The sequence below is a fragment of the Sus scrofa genome, chromosome 4 (assembly GCF_000003025.6).
Source record: "Sus scrofa isolate TJ Tabasco breed Duroc chromosome 4, Sscrofa11.1, whole genome shotgun sequence".
Classification (NCBI taxonomy): domain Eukaryota; kingdom Metazoa; phylum Chordata; class Mammalia; order Artiodactyla; family Suidae; genus Sus; species Sus scrofa.
The window spans coordinates 61337949-61359786 of NC_010446.5; the positions used below are offsets into that span (position 1 = coordinate 61337949).

The 21838-nt window shown below is 36.2% G+C and overlaps 1 long non-coding RNA gene across 1 annotated transcript in view; it reads left to right on the forward strand.

Annotated features, from left to right (window-relative positions):
* The window catches only part of LOC102160880, a 67057-nt gene extending 52943 nt beyond the window's left edge, over positions 1 to 14114 (forward strand). The window contains exons 4-5 of the long non-coding RNA XR_002343258.1: positions 11417 to 11508; positions 12635 to 14114. This is a non-coding gene — a long non-coding RNA (uncharacterized LOC102160880). The remainder of the gene's footprint in view (positions 1 to 11416; positions 11509 to 12634) is intronic.

The window sequence follows — 21838 nt, forward strand, 5'->3', positions numbered from 1 at the left end:
ACAGAGCCCTCAAGAGAACAGATGTGTATTTCAGGGACTCTCAAACTTGACTCATAGAAATACCTTCTTCTTGAAATACTCTCTCTCATCTTTCAAGGCATCACTCTCTTCTAATTTTCCTCTTAGCACTGGTGGCTCATCCTCAGATTACTTTATGGGATTTTTCTCCCCTATGTTCACATCCTAATGTTGATGTTCTTCCTAACTTTGTCCTCAGCGCTTCAGTCTTCTCTCTCTACCTACTCTTCTGAAGCAATGTCATCATTTACCACGATTTTCATTACATCCATACAGTGAAACCTCTTCTTTGTAAATTAAGCCAGATCTCCCCGCTGAGCTCCAAACATATATGCCTTACTCTACGTCTCTATTTAAATATTTCAGAAACCCCTCAAACACATATCCAATTGTGAAGTATCTTCCTCCCTCAAAGTCCGTACTGTTTCTCCAATGTTCCCAATTTTAATATATAGTATCTTCCTAAAACTGAAATATTGGTATTTATCGACTTCTCTGTCTCCCATATTCCCATTACCCCCAAGAAATCCTCAAAGGTGAAATTATCTTCTGTTTCCACTGCCACCAATCCCATTTAAAGCACCACCCTATTTCACCTGAGCAATTTCAAGAGCTGGTCTCTTACCTCTAGTTTCACCACCTTTAAGTCATCCTTCATTTTGCAGCAGTAAGGTAACATTAAAATGCAAAAGTTAAAGTCATTCATATCATTTCCCTGTGTAAATGCCTTCATGTAGCATGTTTATGTTCATTAATGGAAGATACAAAGCTTTCTGCAGTTGGCCCCTGCCTAGGTCTCTTTTCTCCCCATTTTCCCTCTCATATTCTAAGATCAAGCCTGTTGAATTTCCAAAAGTGTCTTGAAGACTCTGTACTTTCTTACTGGTCTATTATGTTCCATTTTGTATATGCTGTTCTCTCTCCATCTTCCTCTGTCCCTTCCTACTCCCACCACACACACACTCTGGTTAATTTTTTTCTCTAGGTCTGTGCTCAAGCATCACTTCTTTAGGAATGTCTATGCTTATTCCTAGAATAAGTAAGATCCCTGTGATGTTAAATTATTTTATAACAGTCATGACAGTGTACTACATTTACTTGTAAATATCAGTCAGCCCTATACTAAGTTGCTTTAAGTCCAATTATTGTTCTACTTTGTTCAAAACCGTATCCTCAGAGTCTAGCACATGTTCTAGCACAGATCAGGCATTCCAAGCATTTCTTGTTCAATAACAAAGGATATATATTTCAGTTAGATGTTAAGTAGAGAATCAGGGGAAAATACATTGAGATATGCTAGAAAGATAAGTTGGAACCAAATCATAAAGGATCACTAATGCCATACTGAAAAATGTAGATCTTAACCTACTCACAAAGAAACTAAATTCTAATGAAGCAAGAGAATGTGACAGATTTGTGTCACTCTACCTAGAAGAATATCCAAAAGTTTATGTTTTACAAAGTGATATTCATGAAAGTTCTTCAAAGGGCACTCTTTATATTTCCCTTATAGACTCCAAATTATAAAGTTAAAACGTGGCTTAGGGACAAAAATTCATTGTTAAAATCTACTGTCTCTTCTGAAGATAAAAGTGATTTGTGAGCAAGCAAAATGGCAATTTTGATCAGGACCATTCATTTATATATGTATGTGTGTGTGTTGTGTGTTTAATTTTTATTCCCTATCTCTTAGCCTACAACATACCTGAATGTACAAGCATATGTGAACTAAACTAACTCATCTTGCTTGTTCCAGTTCTATCTCCAACCTCTTTTCAATGTGCAATCTATGTCCCAGCCACATGAGTTTATGGAATCCTATGAATTCTGATACATGTCCCTTCTGTCTAGAATATCCTTCATGTCTGCTACAATCTGTCACATCTTCCCACACCCTGTTTAATTAAGTTTCTTCTTTGAAACCTTCCTTCACGTCTACTCTCCACAAAATGAATCACCCCTTCTCTATGTTCTCAGTGAAATGTATGTTTCACTATATTCAAGTTGCTTTATGTTTGCTTTTTAATCCTCCTAGTAGTGTCCCCATCTTATCATGAATTACTTTAGTAAAGGGAATCCCAAAGAGCTTTGCTATTCAAAATGTGGTTCCCTGACCAGCATACCTATGAGCTCATTGAAAATGCAGACATCCAGACCCCTACCCAGACTTCTGAATCTGCATCGTAGCACATAACCAGTTCGTCTTTATCACAGTAAAGATCTGAAAGTCCTGCCATGGAATATCTAATATGGTTAATACACAAAAGATGTTCAGTTCAGGCTTTCTTGATAAATGGATAAAGCATAAAAAGTCAAAGAGGCATTTCATGTGCTCTCAGATGTGGATTAGGAATTTTTCTCTGGGTACACAATAGATAACCTGGGTAATAGATTAACTTTATGTGCCACAAATTATCACTAAGGGCCATAAAATGATAAAAGGCACTGATGCATACCTGGAGTTTTTGGCAGAGAATGTTATAAGGTATTCTGAAAATCTTTCTAAAAATCACTATACCTTGACATATTTTGGATTAAAACTAGTTCATTGTGTTCAAATATTTGTTTTCATTCCTGCATATTTTCTTCTGACTTTCCTTCCTGCATAAATTTATATATAGAACTTAGTTAACTCAGACTGCCAGCTGGTAAAACTGTCTTCAGAGAAAATGTTAAAGTATACTACATTCAAGGATAAGAATTTGCAGGATTGTTGAATTTATTGGGGCACCACACAGTCAGAAACACAGAGCTGTAACCCCAGCAGGACTTGGAATAACGTAAGGACTACAGAAAGGTAGAAGAACAGAAGTCAACCTGTAAACTTTCCAGATTTTTCCTCTAGAAAACAATAAAATTACTTCAATTATTTTCAGTCGCTGAAGCCAAGAGAGTTTTACTGAAGTTCCAGAATGGTGTCTCATTCCTCACGGAAATCAAAAGGCTCTGAAATAGAGGCAACTGAGGACATCTCAAAAGACAAGACATGAAAAAGCAACAGGGCCTGTCACAGAAAAAGAGATAAGGAAAGAAATGATGAGTTTGTTTTCTTTTTCTGTGAGTTTTAATTCCCTCATTTCCATTACTTAATGTGTCATTATTTCACTTTTCAGCAGCTGGCAAACATAAAGCATTCCACCATTTATTTTAAAATTGGTAGTCAACACACAATACATCAGACTTTTATATTCTCTCAAAGGCAAATACTCAAAAAGAATCAAATCCGAAGCTTTACTATAGATTTTCCTTGGGAAGTTTATCCTGAAGTCCTTAGACATCAATTATATACTCCTGACAAAAGGTTTAATTCCAAAAGTTACAATGACACAGATGGATAAAAAAATCTAGCTACATATTTTAGCCATAAATTATGTGTCAGCACTGATGGGAAAGACTCTTCATTGCCTCTGAAATAAAGACCAAATCCCCAACACAGCATTGAGGACCTTTATAATGTGGCCCCAGTTTGAATTTCCAATCTTCTTTCTACCATGTCCCTACACTCTAGCCAAGTAAACAAATTGTGTTCCATATACATCCCTTAATTCACTGTTTCTGTAATTTTGCTTAGAACTCTTTTCACTTACAATTCTTTTTCCCCATAACTCTTGATCCAAAAACCTACCCAGTGGTTAAGACCCAGGGCAAATGATACCAAATGAGACTCCAGAGCTCCCCAACAGCTGAAATTGCATTCTTTCAAATATCTCAAACTCTGTAAGCATATCACAATATATTTATTTACGTGCATGTTGCATGTAACTCACTAGGCTGAAAATTTCCTGACAGTGGGAAATTATCCATCTTTGTGTTCTTCTTTGTACCTGATGGTCATTTGCGCATATGGAATAATTTAAGTAATTAGTCAAATGATGAGACAATAACAACCTTTTAGTGTGTCATTCTCCCTTATTCTCACTTAACTGTCTATCCCCCAAGTTTTCCAAAATGCTAATACAGTTGACCCTTGACCAACATGAGTTTTGAAGGGCCTGGGTCCATTTATACACACAGATTTTTTTTCATTAACACATACGATGGTACCACAGGATCCACAGTAGGTTGAATCCTCAGATATGGAACTGCGTATACAGAGGAACCCAGTACAAGGAAGACAGACTATAAATTATACTCAAATGTCCCACTGTACAAAGGACTGGTACACCTTAAACCCCTGCATTGTTTTAAGAGTCAGTCATTATCACTATAACTTGTCTCGTTCTTCATGGAATTCTTAGGTGAAACTGAACTAATGAAAGTATAATTCCCTTCCTTTGAATAAAATTAGACTATATTCCTGCACAATGACAATACCAGAACCTGAATTCAATAAATATTTGAATGAATTAATTAATTGATTGTCCTACCAAAACATCAGAAAGTTTAGCATGACTAGCATAAGGTTATGGAGCCACTTTGGGATTTTGTTAGCCATTTCTCCCTCATGGCTCCTGGGAAGTAGGCAGCATCTCCATATAATACCAATCGGTCTTTTTTATTTCCTCCCAGCTTTGTTAAGATATAGTTGACATAAAACATTTTGTAGGTTTAAGGTGTACAACATGATTTGATACATATATATTGATTAAAAGATTACCAAAATAAGGTTATTTACTATAAATGTTATTTTTTTGCCTCTAAAGAGCATTTAATATCTACTCTCTTAGCCATTTATAAGTATATAATATGATATGGTTATCTATAGTGACCATGTTGTATATTAGATCCTCAGAACATCATCTCATAACTGGGAATTTTACTCTTTAACCAATATCTTTCAACTTCTCCCTACCCCCATCCCCTGAAAACCATGTTTCTACTTTGTGTTTCTGAGTTTGGTTTTTTGTAGATTCCATATATAAGCGAAATGATACAGTATCCAGGTTTCTCTGTCTGACTTATTTTACTGAGTCTTTTGCACCTCAACAGTGTCCATGTTATTCCAGATGGCAAAATTTCATTCTTTCATTTTTTAATTTTTTTTATTTGCTGTCTTTTTAGGGCCACACCTGCAGCATATGAAAGTTCCCAGGCTAGGAGTCAAAACTGAACTACAGCTGCCAGCCTATACCACAGCCACAGCAACAAAGGATCCAAGCTGCATCTGTGGCCTACACCACAGTTCACGACAATGCCAGGTCCTTAACCCACTGAGCGAGGCCAGGGATCAAACCTGTGTCCCTCATGGATACTGGTCGGGTTAATCACTGCTGAGTCACAATGAGAACTCCCAGATTTCATTCTTTTTTAAGGCTGAAGTATTTCATTGTAAGTGTATATGTGTGTATATATGTGCGTGTGTGTATATATACATGTATATATTGTTTAATATAACTTGATGTGATTTATACCCACTTATAATTTTTTGCTGCATGTACTTTTGGTGTCATGTCCATAAAATCATTACCAAGACCAATGCTGAAGGGCTTTTCCCTTTTGTTTTCCTCTAAGAGTTTTGTGCTTTCAGGGCTTAAATTTAGGTATTTATTTTTAGTTAATTTTTGCATGTGGCATAAGATAAGGGTCTAATTTTATTCTTCTTCATGCAGTAAGCCAGTTTTTCAGCCCATATATTGAAGAGACTATTCTTTCATCATTTAGTATTCTTGGCTCTTTTGTCAAATATTAGTTAACCATATATTCATGGGTTTAATTCTGGGCCATTGATTCTGTTTCATTAATCTATATGCATGTATGTATGCTAATGCCATACTGTTTTAATTACTGTAGCTTTATAATATAGTTGTAAATCTAGCGGGGTGCTACTTAAGCTTTCTTCTTTCTCGGGATTGCTTTGACTATTCAGGGTTTTTGGTGGGAATCTTATTATGATTTTTCTATTTCTGTAGAAAATGCCACTGGAATTTTGATAGGGATTGCACTGAGTCTATAATTGGCTTTAAGTATTATGAGCACTTTAACAATATTAATTCTCCCAATAAATAAACATGAGAGATTTTCCCTCTCATGTTTCTTTGTCTTCAATTTATTTCATTAATATCTTATAGTTTTTGGTGTACAAATCTTCCCCCTACTCAGTAAAATTTATTCCTAAGTATTTTATGGATTTTGAAGCTACTACATATGGTATTTTTTAATTATAGTTGATTGAGTATAATAATTAGTTTCAGGGGCACATCATAGTGATTCAGTGTTTTTATAGATTATACTCTGAAGTTACTATCAAATAGTAGCTATAATTCCCTATGCTGTACACTATAGCCTTGTTGCATATCTATTTTCTGTATAGTAATTCATATCTCTTAAGCACATACATCTATCTTGTTCCCCCTTCCCGATCTCCACTGTTAATCATTAGTTTGTTTTCTCTATGAATCTGTTTCTATTTTGATATATGCAGTAGACTGTTTTATGTTTTAGACTTCATAAATAAGTGATATACATTATTTTCTTTCTCTGGCTTATTTCAAAACATAATATCTAGGTTTATTCATGTTGCTGCAAATGGCACGATTTCATTATTTTATGGTTCAGTAATATTCCATTACACACACATACACACATGTGTCACATCTTCTTTATCCATTCATCTGTTGATGGACACTTGGTTACTTCCATATCTTGGGTTATATATCTTGGCTATTGTAAATACTGCTGCTATGTGAACATTGGAGTAAATGTATCTTTTGAATTAGTGTTTTCACTTTTTCCAGCTAAATACTCAGAAGTAGAATTGCTGGATCATATGGTTGTTGTATTTTTAATTTTTTGAGGAACTTCTGTACTGTTTTCCCTAGTGGCTGCAACAATTTATATTCTAACTGACAGTACACAACATTTGCTATTTGTAGACTTTTGGATGTTAGCCATTCTGAGAGATGTGAGGTGATACCTCATTTTGGTTTTGATTTGCATTTCTCTAATAATTAGTAATGTTGAGTGTCTTTTCATGTGCCTATTCGTCATATGTATATCTTCTTTGGAAAAGTGCCTATTTAGGCTTCTGCCTATTTTTGATTGGGTTGTTTTTTGGATATTGAGTTGTATGAAACTGTTTATATATTTTGGATATTAACCTCTTCTTGGTTCTATCATTTGCAAATTTTTTCTCCCATTCAATAGGTTTTCTTTTTGTCAATGGTTTGCTGTGTAAAATCTTTTATGTTTAATTAAATCTCATTTGTTTATTTTTGCTTTTGTTTCTTTTGCCTTAGGAAACATATCGTGAAAATATTGCCACAATCTATGTCAGAGTGTTCTCCCTATATTCTCTTCTAGGAGTTTTATGGTTTCAGTTCTTACATTTAGTTCTTTAATCTGTTTTGAGTTTATTTCTTTATTATACTATTGAGGTAATATTCTAATCTCAATATTTTACATGTAGTTGTCTGGATTTCCCATCACCACTTATTGAAGAGACTGTCTTTTCTCCATTGTATTGCCTCCTTTGTCAAAGATTAATTGACCACATGTTCTTGGTTTTATTTCTGGGCTCTTTATCTGTGTGTGTGGTTTTTTTTTTTCCAATACTATGTCATTCTGATTATTGTAGTTTTGTAATATAATCTTATCTGTGATATATCCAGATTTTTTTCTCAATATTTTGTTGACAATAAGAGTTGTTTTATGATTCCATATATATTTTAAGATTATTTGTTCTAGTTATATGAAAAACATCATGGATATTTTCATAGGGATTGCATTAAATCTGTAGACTGTTTTGGGTAATATGACCATTTTAATACTAATTTTTCTAATGCAGAAAGACAGGATATCTTTCCATTCCTTTATAAGTGTTCTATAGTTTCCAGAGTATAAGTCTTTCCTCTCCATGGTTAAGTTTATTCCTAGGTATTTTATTCTTAATGTAATTTTAAGAGATTTGGGGTTTTTTGATTTCTCTTTCTGACAATTCATTATTAGTACGTAGATAAGCAATTGACTTCTGTATATTAATCTTGTATTCTAAAACTCTAGTGAATTATTTTATTCTAATAGCTTTTTGATAAAAACTTTAGGGTTTTCTATATAGGATCATGTCATCTGCAAATAGTGACAGTTTTAATTCTTCCTTTCCAATTTGGATGCCTATTATTCCTTTTTCTTTTCAAATTGCTATGGGTAGGACCTCCAATACTGTGTTAAACAGAAGTGGTGAAAGTGGGCATCCTTGTCTTGTTCCTGAATTTAGAAGAAAGGCTTTTCCCTTTTCATGGTTGAGAATGACATTAGCTGTGGGTTTGTCATAAATGACTTTTATTATATTTCCTCTTTACATATTTTGATGAGAGTTTTTAGAAATGAATGGATATTGGATTTCATCAGATGCTTTTTCTGCATCTGTTGAAGTAGTGTGATTTTTATTCTTTTGTTAATGTACTGTATCTTTATTGATTTGCAAATATTGAAACATCCCTGCATCCTTGAACTAGATCTCACTTGATCATGGTGTATGATCCATTTTATATATTGTTGGATTTTCTTTTGTCTGTATTTTGTTGAGGATTTTTGTGTCTTTGCTGCCTTTGGTATCAGGATAACGTTGGATTCAAATGAATTTGGGAGTGTTCACTCTTCAATATTTTCAAATAGTTCAAGAAGGACAGATATTAGCTCTTCTTTACATGTTTGGTAGAATTCCCCTGTTAATACTTCTGGTTCTGGACTTTTGCATACTGGGAGTATTTTTAATTACAAATTCAGTTTCAGTACTAGTGATCAGTCTGTTCCAATTGTCTGTTTCTTTTTGATTCAGGCTTTACAGGTTGCACGTTTCTATAAACTTGTCTATTTCTTCTACAGAGTTCAATTTGTTGGCAAATAGCTGTAATGTTCTCTTATGATTTTTTGTATCTCCATGGTATTGGTTGTTATTTTTCCTCTTTCATTTCTTATTTATCTAGGCCCTCTCTTTTTTTTCTTGGTGAACCTGGCTAAAGGTTTATTAATTTTATCTTTTACAAAGAGCCAGCCTTTGGGTTCATTGATTTTTTTTTTTTTGAAGGTCTATTTCCTCTAGGGTCTTTATTATTTCCTTCCTTCTGCTGACTTTGGGCTTTGTGCTTGTTTTCCTTTTCTTTTCTTTTTGCTTTTTAGAGTCATACCTGCGGCATGTGGAAGTTCCCAGGCTAGGGGTCAAATTGGAGCTACAGCTGCTGGCCTATGCCACAGCCACACCAACAAGGGATCCAAGCCACTTCTGTGACCTACACCACAGTTAACAGCAATGCTGGATCCCCATTGAACAAGGTCAGGGTTCGAACCTGCGTTCTCATGGATAGTAGCTGGATTTGTTTCCGCTGTGCCACAATGGGAACTCTCTGTTTGTACTTTTTATGATTCCTTTAGGTGGTAGGTTAGGTTGTATAGTTAGATTTTTTTTTAATTTCTTGAGGTAGGCTTCTATCACTGTAAACTTTCCTCTTAGAATTGCTTTTGCTACATCTTATAAATTTTGCAGTTGTGTTTCCATTTTCCTTTGTCTCAAAGCACTTTATGATTTCCTCTTTGATTTCATCATTGACCTGTTTATTTTTTAGTAGCGTCTAATTTACTCTCCATCTGTTTGTGGTTTTCCCTTTTTTTCTTTCTGTAATTTATTTTTTAAATTCACACCATTCTGAAAAAAAATACTTTATATAATTTCTATTCACTTAAATTTAAGACTCTCTTGTGGCCTAGCATGTGATTTATCTTGGAGAGTATTTCATGTGTACTTGTAAGTCTAACTGGTCTATTGTCTCATTTAAGATTGCTGTTGCCTTGTTTATTTTCTGTCTGGAAGATCTGTTTCTTGATGTCAGAGCAGTGTTAAAAGTACCTAGTATATTATCATCAGTTTTTCCCTTTATGTCTTAATCTTTATTTGTTTAGGTACTTCTGTATTGGGTCCATATATGTCAAAGAATATAATACCCTCTTGTATCAATCTCTTTGTCATTACATAATACCCTTCTTTGTCTTTTGTTACTGCCTTTTTTTTTTAAAGTCTGTTTCCATTAAGTATCTTTTCCCATCCCCTTACTTTTATCTGTGCATGTCTTTAGCTCTGAGTCTCTTGTTGGCAGCATATAGAGTGGTGTTTTTTTTAATGCAGTCTGATCAACTACCTTATTGCTTATTGAAGCATTTAGTCCATTGACATTAAAGTAATTATTGATAGGTATGTACTTATCACCACTTTATTACTTCTTTTCCAGTTGTTTTGTAGTTCTTCATTTCTTCTTTTTGTTTCTTCTTTGGGGTTTGATGATTTTCTTAATAGTGTGCTTGTGTTACCTTCTTTTTAGTTTTTATTTGTCTATTGTAGGTTTTTTATTTGTGGTTACCATGTAGTCCATATTTGTTGACTTATAACTATATCTACCTGTTTTAAACTGTTAGTTTTTTATATTCAAACACATTCTAAAAGATATACATTTTTTTACTTTCCTCCCATATATTTTGTGGTTTTGATATCATATTTTACATTTTCATGTTTATCCCTTAAAACAGTTTATTGTAGTTATAGTTACTTTTATATTTTTTGTTTGTTTGTTTTACAGCAACAGCTGTTGAAGTATCCCAAACAGGCAAATATGTGATTAGTTAATTTGATTATGATATGTTGAGCCTTCTGTGTAAGAGAAGATCTAAGGATTTTAGATATTTAAAAGTCAAAAGAAGTATAAATCTCTCTAATTTGTGTCAAAAGAATAAAAAAAATCTATTAACTCTCAAAGTAAAACTTTCAGAAAAAAACAGAACTATAGTCCCCAACTTATTATGATTTGATTTATAACTTTTTGAATTTCAGTGGTGCAAAAGCAATATATATTCATTAGAGACAATACTTCATACTTTTGACTTTGGTTTTTCCTGGGCTAGTGATATGTGTTATGACTGTTTTTTTTTTTTTATTGAAGTATAGTTGATTCACAAAGTCGTGTTTCAGATGTACAGCACAGTGATTCAGTTTAAATATATATATAAACTGGTCCCAGTCAACCATGTAATCATGAGGGTAAACAACTGATATACTTACAAACTTTCTGTACCCACACAACCATTCTTGTTTCTGCTTTCAGTGCAATGTTTAATAAATTCCAGGAGATATTTTACATTTTATTATAAAATAGGCTTTGCGTTAGATGATTTTACCTAACTGTAAGCTAATAGAAGTGTTCTAAACATATTTAACGGTAGGCTAAACTATGATGTTTGATAGGTTAGATGTATTAAATGTACCTTTGATGTGATATTTTCAACTTACAATGTGTTTATCAGGACACAATCCCATTGTAAGTGGAGGAAAATCTGTGCTCAAATATATCAAACATTGTTTTCCATCTATTCTACCAAAAAAAACATTGTTGCTATAACCAGTAATGTTCTCCCAGGATTTATTGTTAGGAAACAAAGAGGCAGATGCATCTTCAATTTTCCTTCTACTCTACAGATGACCAAATGAAGAGGACAGACTGTAAACTGACTAATCCCCCACCCTGGGCACCAAAGATCTGTATTTATTTTGAGGTTGCCCTGATTGAGGTAGGCATGGGCTGTGATCTGTGTACCATATATGATCATAGTACTATCCTCATATTACCCTAATATGAAAATTTCTTTTTCATTACCAGTTACAATTCAGAAAAATCTTATCTTACCTGAAATCTTAGATCCATGGGGAAATGGAATATATTTTTCTTTAGGTATACTTGACTGCTAAATATGGATGAAAGACGATGTCATTGAGTAACTATGAACTGAGGAAAATTGCTGAGTCTCTCAGCCCATTTCCTCATCTTTATAACAAAGATAGCAAGATGGTTGGTCTAAGGATAAAATGAGGGGGTGTATATAAAACACCTCACACAGTGGCTGACTTGAAAGAATCCCCAAATAGTAATACCTCAACACTTTCCGCCCTTATTATTTGTCACATGTTAGGGTAAGACAAAATAGAGCAGATTGCTAAGAAGATGCAGATGCTATGATATGTTCTCTGGAGCTCATTGCCAGGAATTTCCAGCCAACATTTTCTTCTTCCATTTCCAGACAGCTTGTTTCTGAAAGTTAAGTTGCATGTTTTTTCTAGCTATCTATCCCTAGAGAATGCCTTATCATCAAAGGTTTATAAGCTGAAATGTCCTCTTTTTAATTCCTAAGAAATTTTTTTACACTTTTTATCCTTTCTCTAAGGATTCCTTCCTCTTTTTTGAAGTACAGGCTCACCCAGTTCTCCTTAACTATCTCCTCTTGGCTCCTCCCATACTCTGTGCTTGGTCAGAAAGATGGACATTTGCAGATGTCAGAACACTGACCCTTGTCCCTGCCACCCACCATCCAGAGCCAGTGGTAGCCTACTGCCTGGGGAACAAAGAGGAACTTGATTTGCAGTCAACCAATTTTGTCAGATTTTCTCTCTTGAATATAACAGGGGTAAGGAGGAGAGGGTTCTTGGGAGTGTATCCATGGTGTCTATTTTGCGCTTCACTGAAAAAATAACTGTTTGGATTTCAATGCAAAAAATACGTTTATGGTTATGATCGTCAGTACAACCAGACTATTTCACTTGTTCATCATCCTGGTCAGATCTGAACTGCCACTATAAATTCATTGTCCTAGCATATCCTCCAATTCTCCATGCCCCTAAAGAACTTTTTTCTCCTCCTAGGATGTACTTTTCCTTCTTCTTCAGCTGGAGAAATCCTAGTACATGTATTCTTCTCAACAAGCATTTATTCAGGGAAATGCCTGGCTGGACGTGTGGGTGTGGGAGTCATAGAAGGTAACTGATGAGAGTAGAAGACACTGCCTCGAGAGAAACATCAACTGTGAGATTGAGACCAAGGATGTTTCCTGGGAAACACCCATACTCAAGCTTCTTGAAAGGGAGATCAACATTTGATATCTCTATTACTCTTTTTCCAGCACCCTTGTGGGTGACTGATGCTCATTTGTTGCACCAGGCTGCCTCCACCAGGGCAATGCACCATCCCTGGCTCCTGTGTGTGTTGGCCTCTGAAAGCTCACAGCTGCTCCCTTTCTCCAAAGAATCGCCCTCAGCTGAAAGGAGTCACTTTGCTCTCTGGGGCTTAAATGGACACCCTCAAGGAGAGGTCCACATCCTATGACTGACACTACATGGGAGGACAAAAGTGTGGTTCCCTCACTTGTTCATGCTTCCAGCCTGTTTTTGACTCTCTCATCCTCTTAGACCACCTTCACTATTTCCCAACACTAACTTCTAAAAAAAAACCTTCCTGAAAATAAACTCACCCAGCCAGGCTAAGTGCCCTCTGCTATGCTCCTTGCCACTCTCTTCTTAGTTCTCACTTTACTATGCTGCAATTGCCTAATTGTGAGTTTGTTTATACACTAGCCAGGATGTTCCTTGAGGGCAGAAATGTCTGATTCACCTAGAATTCCTAAATCAGGAATACTTCATGGTTCATGACATCTGTCTAATAACATTTTGCTAATGGCAGCAGCCCTGAGGTGCCCCACCCTGGGCTCCCATAGCCAGCTGCCCTAGGACCAAGCTCTATGCAACAGCAGGCCAGTACCAGACCCAAGTCTTTAGGGGCCAGGCAGCCAACCACATCAGGACCCCGCCTCACCCGCCAGCAGCCATCACCAAAGGTAGGGTCTATCTACTAGACAACCAGGCTAGGGGCCAGACCTTCCTACCAGCATACTCAGTAGTTGCCCCACACACAGCAAGGGCCCTTTCAGTCTACATAGAGATACTGCCAGCGCATACAGCTCTATCGACCAGAGCGGAGTGTGTTCTAGGCCCCATAGGATGTTTGCTACATAATGCCACTTCTCCAAAATCAGGAAATGTAACTAACTTCCCTAATGTGTATAAATAATGTACAAAATTAGGCAAAATTGGAATGCACAGGATTTTGTTCCAAATGAATGAGCAAGGCAAAACCCCAGAGAAAGAACCAAGGGAAGTGTAGATATGCAATCTACCCGATAAAGAGTTCAAGGTAATGAAAAACAGGCAAAACCCAAAGTTGGTCAAAGGAAGGAAATAATAAAGACCTTAGCAGAAGTCAACTAAACAGAGATTTAAAACACAATAGAAAATATCAATGAAACTAAGAGCTCATTCTTTGAAAATAAAAACAAAATCGATAAACCTTTAGCAAGATTCATCAAGAAAAATAGCCCAAATCAATAAAGTCAGAAATGAAAGAGAAGTCAAAACCAACACTACAGAAACACTATAAAAATACAAAGAATCATACGGGATTATATGAATAATTATTCACCAATAAAATGGACAACCTAGAAGAAATGGGAAATTCCTAGAAATATACGCTCGTCCAAGACTGAATCAGGATGAAACAGGAAATATAAACAGAAAAATTATCAGTAATGAGATTGAGTCAATAATAATAATTAAAATTAGGAGTTCCCATCATGACTCAGCAGTATGAACTCTACTAGTATCCACGAGGATGCAGGTTTGATCCCTGGCCTTTCTCAGTGGGTTAAGGATCCAGCGTTGCCATGAGCTGTGGTATAGGTTGCAGACATGGCTTGGATCTCACATGGCTGTGGCTGTGGCCAGCAGCTGCAGCTCTGATTTGACCCATAGCCTGGGAATTTCCATATGCTGTGGGTGCAGCCCTAAAAAGACAAAAAAAAAGTAGATGAATGGATAAAGAGGATGTGCTATACACATATATATGGGTGTATGGGTATATAGATGTATATATGTATACAGATATACGTATATCTGTATGTATATATGTATACAGATATACGTATTTCTCAGCCATAAAAAAAGGATCAAATTTTGCCATTTGCATCATAGGTGGAACTAGAGGGTATTATGCTAAGTGAAAGAAGTCAGGCAGAGAAAGACAAATACTTTATAATTTCATTTATGTGTGGAATCTAGAAGACAAAACAAGTTAATGAACATAATGAAAGAGAAACAGACTTATGCAGGAAAGAAACCAGTGGTTACCACAGGGGAGGAGGTCAGGGGATGAATGAAATAGTCAAGGGACATTAAGAGGTACAAACTTCCAGTTATAAAATAAATGAGTGATGGGGATGGAATATATAGCATAGGGAATATAGAGAGTAATATTGTAACAACTTCATGTGGTGACAGATGAAAACTAGACTTATGGTGATCATTTTTTAATGTATAAAAATATCAAATCACTATGTTTTATACCTGAAACTAGTATTATAAGTCAATTTTACCTCAATTTTTTAATAAAATTGCTGGCTCAAGGAATGAAGAAATAAGCGAGTCTCTGCTAAAGTGCTGCTTATGTATTTAATAGTTGACCTTGGCCTAAAATAGAGTCTGTCATCCAATAAGGTAATTACCAGTATCTTAATTTTTTAACCATTATGTGATATTTAAATGGAAGAACTTGCTAGGTCAGTAAATTAATGAGGAAAAAATGCATGTAAAAACAGAGAAGACACTGACTGACATAAGGAGAACTCAGTAAGTATCATTGCAATAAATCAGTGAACTGGTTCCCCAACTACACATGGCTGCTGTACATTTCCCCTATAGGTACTCATTGCACATCTATTTGAAGGTAAATTTAAATTAGTGAATTTAATTTAATAAGTTGATGGAGCAAACTTTGGAGATAGAAGTACTTTGGTTAAATTTGTTGGTTCATAATGGAGGTACAATAAGCAGAGGGAAGACGTAATTAAATGGATAACTATTTTATTTTTTTAACAAGGGAACATATCTTACACATACTTGGTTTGAGTCAAATTTACTTCTGATGCTTGGAAGAATAAAATGAATAGAAAGCAAGGAGAGGATAATAGAGAAAGAAAAAAAATCACAAAGGGAAATATTGGTAAAATAGAATACAATTCTCTAATAAGAAGGAATCAATGTTTGGCATTTTACCAGTGCCTCACAGAGTTTCAGTTTAGATTGGCCAAGATGAGTCTGTTGCCTGCTATGTGTCAATGCTAGAACCTTGAGGTTTTGTTTTGTTTTTTGTATTTTTTTTTAAGTTCCCAGGCTAGGGATGGAATCAGAGCTGTGACCACCAGCCTATGCCATAGCCACAGCCATGAGGGATCTGAGCCACATCTGTGACCTACGCCGCAGCTCACAGAGTTGGATCCTCAACCCACTGAGTGAGGCCAGGGATCCAACCCGTGTCCTTGTGGATACTAGTCGGGTTTTTTACCACTAAGCTGCAATGGGAACTCCTAGAACCTTGAGTTTTAGAGAGAAAGGAAACATTCTCCACCTGCAGGGAGCTCACAGGTAACAAAGGCATCTGGGCAGAGTGAAGGCTGTTTGTATAGAAAAACCATCTTTGATAATGAAATCTCTGAACTGAAATTTGAAGAATGATGATTGTCAGCTAAGTGCCTATAGAGAGAAAGAGGGAGGACTTGTCAACATGGGGGACTTTGAAAAAGCCAGTGGGTAAGATGAACACATAGTTTCCATATGGCTGTATATGATCTCCATTCAGTGTTCCAGCCTCTTACCACACAATCTCCTCAAATTCGTTGAAGGCTCACCCATACATTAGTTCAAGTCTATAATTGACTTGGCTTGGACCTTATGTTTTGAATTCCATTCAAGATATTATTAGGAATGACTGAAATAATTCTATTACCTTCCCATATATAAGCTATCTAGTTTTTGACATTCATCTGAGAAAGGTATTCAAATAGATCAACAGAAAGTTTGCAAGGAACTATGAAAACTAGAATTGATCACTGGAAACATCTATTATTTGCACCAAATAAAAAACTCCATTTTCCTTATTTTTGAAAAATCAGTGAACTGAGGTGATTCCCAATAAAAACTTTCACAGATTTTTTTCACATAAAATACCCACAAGAATATTGGAAAACCAAGTAGCTCCTTCCAATACCATCAAGCAAGATACCACTTTTGGGAGTTCCCGTTGTGGCCTAATGGAAACAAACCTGACTAGTATCCATGAGGACACGGGTTTGATCCTTGGCCTTGCTCAGTGGGTTAGGGATCCAGACATGTCATGAGCTGTGGTGTAGGTTGTAGACCTGGCTCAAATCCAGTGTTGCTGTGGCTGTGACATAGGCTGGCAGCTACAGCTCTGATTCAACCCCTACCCTGAGAACTTCATATGCCACAAATGTGGCCCTAAAAAGAAAAAAAAAAAACAACTTTTTTTCACTCCCACTAGCTCTCTGCTTCTGGACTACCATAGTCTACTCTACCTTCTGAGACAATTTTCTTTTTCTCTTCTTTTTCTCATTTTCTCTTTTTTCTTTTTTTGATTAAAGTATAGTTGATTTACAGTGTTTCTTCAATTTCTGTTGTAGAGCAAAGTGACCCAATAATTGAGACAATTTTCAGGGAGAATCATCACCTAGGATCCCTTTGGACTTATACAATGTCACCTTCCCTGAATTGTGTCTTATAATATTTCTCTAACTATAACCATAGTCAGGACTTTGTTTATCCCACTGCTGAACTCTTAGAAAGTAAACCAATTCTCATAGCATTGATAATCCTTTGCCATCACCCGAGACTCAAACACATTTCCTAAGCAGTTTAGAGCCTGAATTGCAGAGATCCAAAGCAATGAGAAGTCTCCCAGCAAATGCCTCCTTCTCTAGTTTGCAAATACCAAAAACCTTTCACATTTGAGATCCACAAAAATAGAAATAACTAAACACAGGCTTTTCCCCAAGCACTGCTTTCACTGACATAAACAGTTCACAGAGCTAGATTGATAGGTGGGACCCACTCCCATTTCAACCTTTCACATCTACCAGCTTTTGACAAAATATTTTTCAGTTTTGACTTTCATCTAAGCCCCATGAACATAGCTTTATAGTTTAACCTTAATTCAGGGCATAATGTGTTTCTCTTCTCATTTCTCAAGATAGTTAGGTTTTATTGCTTTGGACCATTGGAGCCCTTAAGCAAATGCTTAGTTTTAGCTTTCATACAAAAGCCATTGTCAAAAGGGTTTTTGGTTCTCCAGATGCCTTATTTCCTTTGGCTTTAAGCATCCTTCATCTCTTCTTTTCCAATGCCCCAGGGCTAAATCTTTTGTAAAAGATATTCATTCTAATTTTTAACTGGTATTTAATTCAAACATGAGTTACTCTCTCTTCCTCTTGACTGTCAACAATGAGAAGAACAAGGCAATCTGCAGGCATTACCCTTCCTTTTACTGAGAGTCATACAAATGTAGCACTGATGGAAAGGGAGGGAGCAGTCCTTACCACCATGTTGAAATTTAAGCCAGCAATCAACTCAGCCTTTCAGTAAAGTTCCATGGCTATTGTGCGTGATAGATTTGAACTTAAAGGCTTTTCAAAACCTGCAGATCCCTGATTGTAATCATGTAAACATGTAAATAGATCATTGAGAAAGTGAAGATTTAGTAGTTTTACTAAAATTTTTTAAAATGCTTATTCCATTCTTTAATTACATTCAGATGCCATGGTGGATTTCCAACGTACTTAAGCATGTCTAAAACAACAAACACAAAAACACACATATGGACACCCACAGTGTTAATGGATATTGGCTACATTGTCCAGATAGTACAGAACAAGTTGACTTTTGCCTCTCCCTGTCATTATCTCTCATGTAAAAGTGGAACATGGCTTTTTTTCCAAATCTGTGATCTGAACTACCTAGATAATAGCTTCAATTTTCAATCTCTTTTAATCTAGACTGAAAATAGAAAGGTGTTGCCTGAAGTTTTCAAATAGACACTGAACACACTTTATTCCACTGACATTCTTTTTTTTTTTTTTCAGGATGCTTCTATAATACCCAAAGTATTCATATAATTATTTAGTTTGGAAATTTCATGAACCAGTATTTTCAGTTATTCAACAACATTCATCAGCCACTGGTCAGGTTCTTTGTAAGCGCCAGTTCCAGAGATAGAATGGTGAACAAAAAGAAGCAATGTCCTTGTTCTCGTGCAGCTTACTGTAGAGAGTGGAAGACAAATACTAAGTCCATGATCACACCAAGGAATGTATACTTGTCAGCCAAGGTGTTTCTTGAAGAAACGGCATACACTTCCTTGAAAATATAAAACAGAGGAACCTGACTAAACTGGGGGTTTTTCTAAGAGGGCATATGTTCTGAGCTCTAAAAGATGAATGAGCTTTAGGGAGACTGTAGGTAGGTTAAGAGGCAAAAGGATTCCAGGCCATGTTCAAAGACCTTACAGAGCCCTCTGTGGCTGTAGAGCAAAGATAAAGAAGAGTGAAATATTCTAAGCAGAAGCCAAAACATAAAGGCCTTAAAGCCTTATTAACATTGGTAAAAGATCAGGCTGGCTGCAATATAGAGAATATATCAGGCTGGAAGGCAGAATGCAGGGCTGTCCAGTTGTGAAATAATGGTGACCTTGGCCTCATTTACAAGACCTGAAAATAGTGATGGCTCAAAAAATATGGAAGGGACCTACCAAAAATATCTTTTGATTATTTTCAACCATGAAAAAGTGGAAAAAAAATATGGAAGGGGATGTGTCCAGGTGGTGACAAGGCCTTTCCTGTCATTGGTAGATAGTGGTGTATTAGTGGTAGATAGAAGGTAAAGCACCTCATTGCGTAGAGCCCCAATATTTAAACTTACATCCTGAAATATTTGTAATAGATCTGCCTCCAATTTTCCATGAATTAACCTAAGAATGTTCTCTGCACTCTCAAGAAACTGGTATAGCTTTGTAGGCATCTTGCCCAGGAACCCTCTTATTTCCATCCACAGAGAGAATGTTCCTGATTGAGAATGGCCCAGGCTTTGTAATCCTGCACACTAATGAGTTACAGGTTGCTGCACGGGAATGATCCACTCAGCCTTTACTGGCCAAGCCTGCATCTAGGAAGGCGGGGAGTAAGGGCAAAATCTTGTTCCTGCCAGTAGCCTCATCTGAAGAGTGGGCTCTAATGAGTCCTGCTAACAGCAAAGTACAGGCAAAATTCAGCACTTGTTGCTTTGTATTGAGGTTCTAAGTGAGCCAAGGACGTGCTGTTCCACTTAGGCACCCATTTCATCAGCCAGCTGCCCAGCACTGCCATTGTTACAAGGAGTCAAGGAGCTGCCAAAGAAGTTCCTATTACAGGTGCTCAAGGAGGATGCATACAGCCCAAGGAGTGGTAGTCTGGGGTTGAGGGGGGAAAGGAAACCTTTTTTGGCCTCCTGTAATAATACTTTATAGGAGGTGGGCTCAAATACTTACCTTTGCATTTTGGCTAATTAAAGTCATCACTAAATTGAAATGCTTGATGAAAAAATCAGTTGGATCCAAAATTAATTTGTCTTATTACAAGAATATTTGGTTTTTTCTGTTTTTGGGGGTTCTTTCATCTTTTTTGGTTTTTTTAGGGCTGCACCCCATGGCATTGGAAGTTCCCAGGCTAAATGTTGAATCAGAGCTGTAGCTGCCAGCCTACACCACAGCAACACAGGATCTGAGCTACATCTTGCCCCTACATCACAGCTCATGATAACGCCAGCCCTTAACTCACTGAGTGAAGCCAGGGATCAAACCTGTACCCTTATGGATACTAGTTAGGTTTGTTACCACTGAGCCATGACAGGAACTCCTGTTTCTGGGTTGTTTTTGTTTTTTCTTTTTTTTTTTTAAGTTTTATTGAAGTATAGTTGACTTACAAGGTTGGTATTTTCTGCTATAAAATGACTCAGTTATACATGTACACATACCCATTCTATTTCAGATTCCTTTCCCACATAGATTATCACAGAATATTGGGTAGAGTTCTCTGTGCTATACAGTAGGTCCCCATTGGCCAATCATCCCATATACCTCAGTGTGCATATGCCAATCTCAAACCCCCAGTACACTGCCTGCCCACCTGTTTGTCCCCTTTGGTAACTATAAGTTGTTTTCAAAGTCTGCAAGTCTGTTTCTGTTCTGAAAATAAGTTCATTTGTATTATGACAAGAATCTTTGTGATTCCCTGTTGGCACAGTGGGTTAAGGATCTGGCATTGCCACTGCTGTGGCTCTGGTTATAGCTGTGGCACAGGTTTGATCCCTGCCCCAAGAACATCCACATTCTGTGGCTAAAAAAAAAAAAAAAATCTATAACATTGTACTCATCATTGAAAGAAAAAGACATTATAATAAAATGTAAAATATAGCCTCAGTTGTTTACAATTTTTAAATGATTTCAAGAAAAAACTTTATGAACTGCTTATGCAAACTGTTTCTCAATGATGGTGTAACCACTAAGAGGTAATCTTTCCATGTAATTACTGGAGAGATAGTCATTGAAACTGGATTTACATGTAAACTATCTAAAATATAAACAGAAGAAAAATCGCTTTATTCTAAAATTTGTGACATTTTATTAAAATCCAATATCCATGTTCTCCTTAAAATTGTATAATTTATGTTGATAATTATATGCCACCAAACGCTATATAGATGCCCTCCAGTCTCTTTTAGCTTACCTCAACATGCTCTTTGTAAACTTCCAAAAGGTTGTTCAGATTCCATAATGGCAGATGGTAAGGTTAAACAAAACAAAACGCCGTTTACTCCTGGACCCACATAGTTTGAGAATACGTGCATTTGTCTTCTGCTACTTTCATCTGCACCCACCCAATTTTCCTTGATCTCCTTCCATTGGTCCTTGGCAGCTTAAGCTACCAAATTATGTTTCCTTCTTCTTTCACATTTCTGATCAAATGATTTTAGCGACTGAGAAAAGTGTATGGAATCCCACTGACAGCTATGATTAGAAAGAACAAGCCTCAAAGTATTTAAGTCAGGAATACATAATGCAAATGCATCCCAAATACAAGTTTCATAATGTCTATAAGGAAGTATTCAGGGAAAATGACTTATAAATGGGAGTCTAAA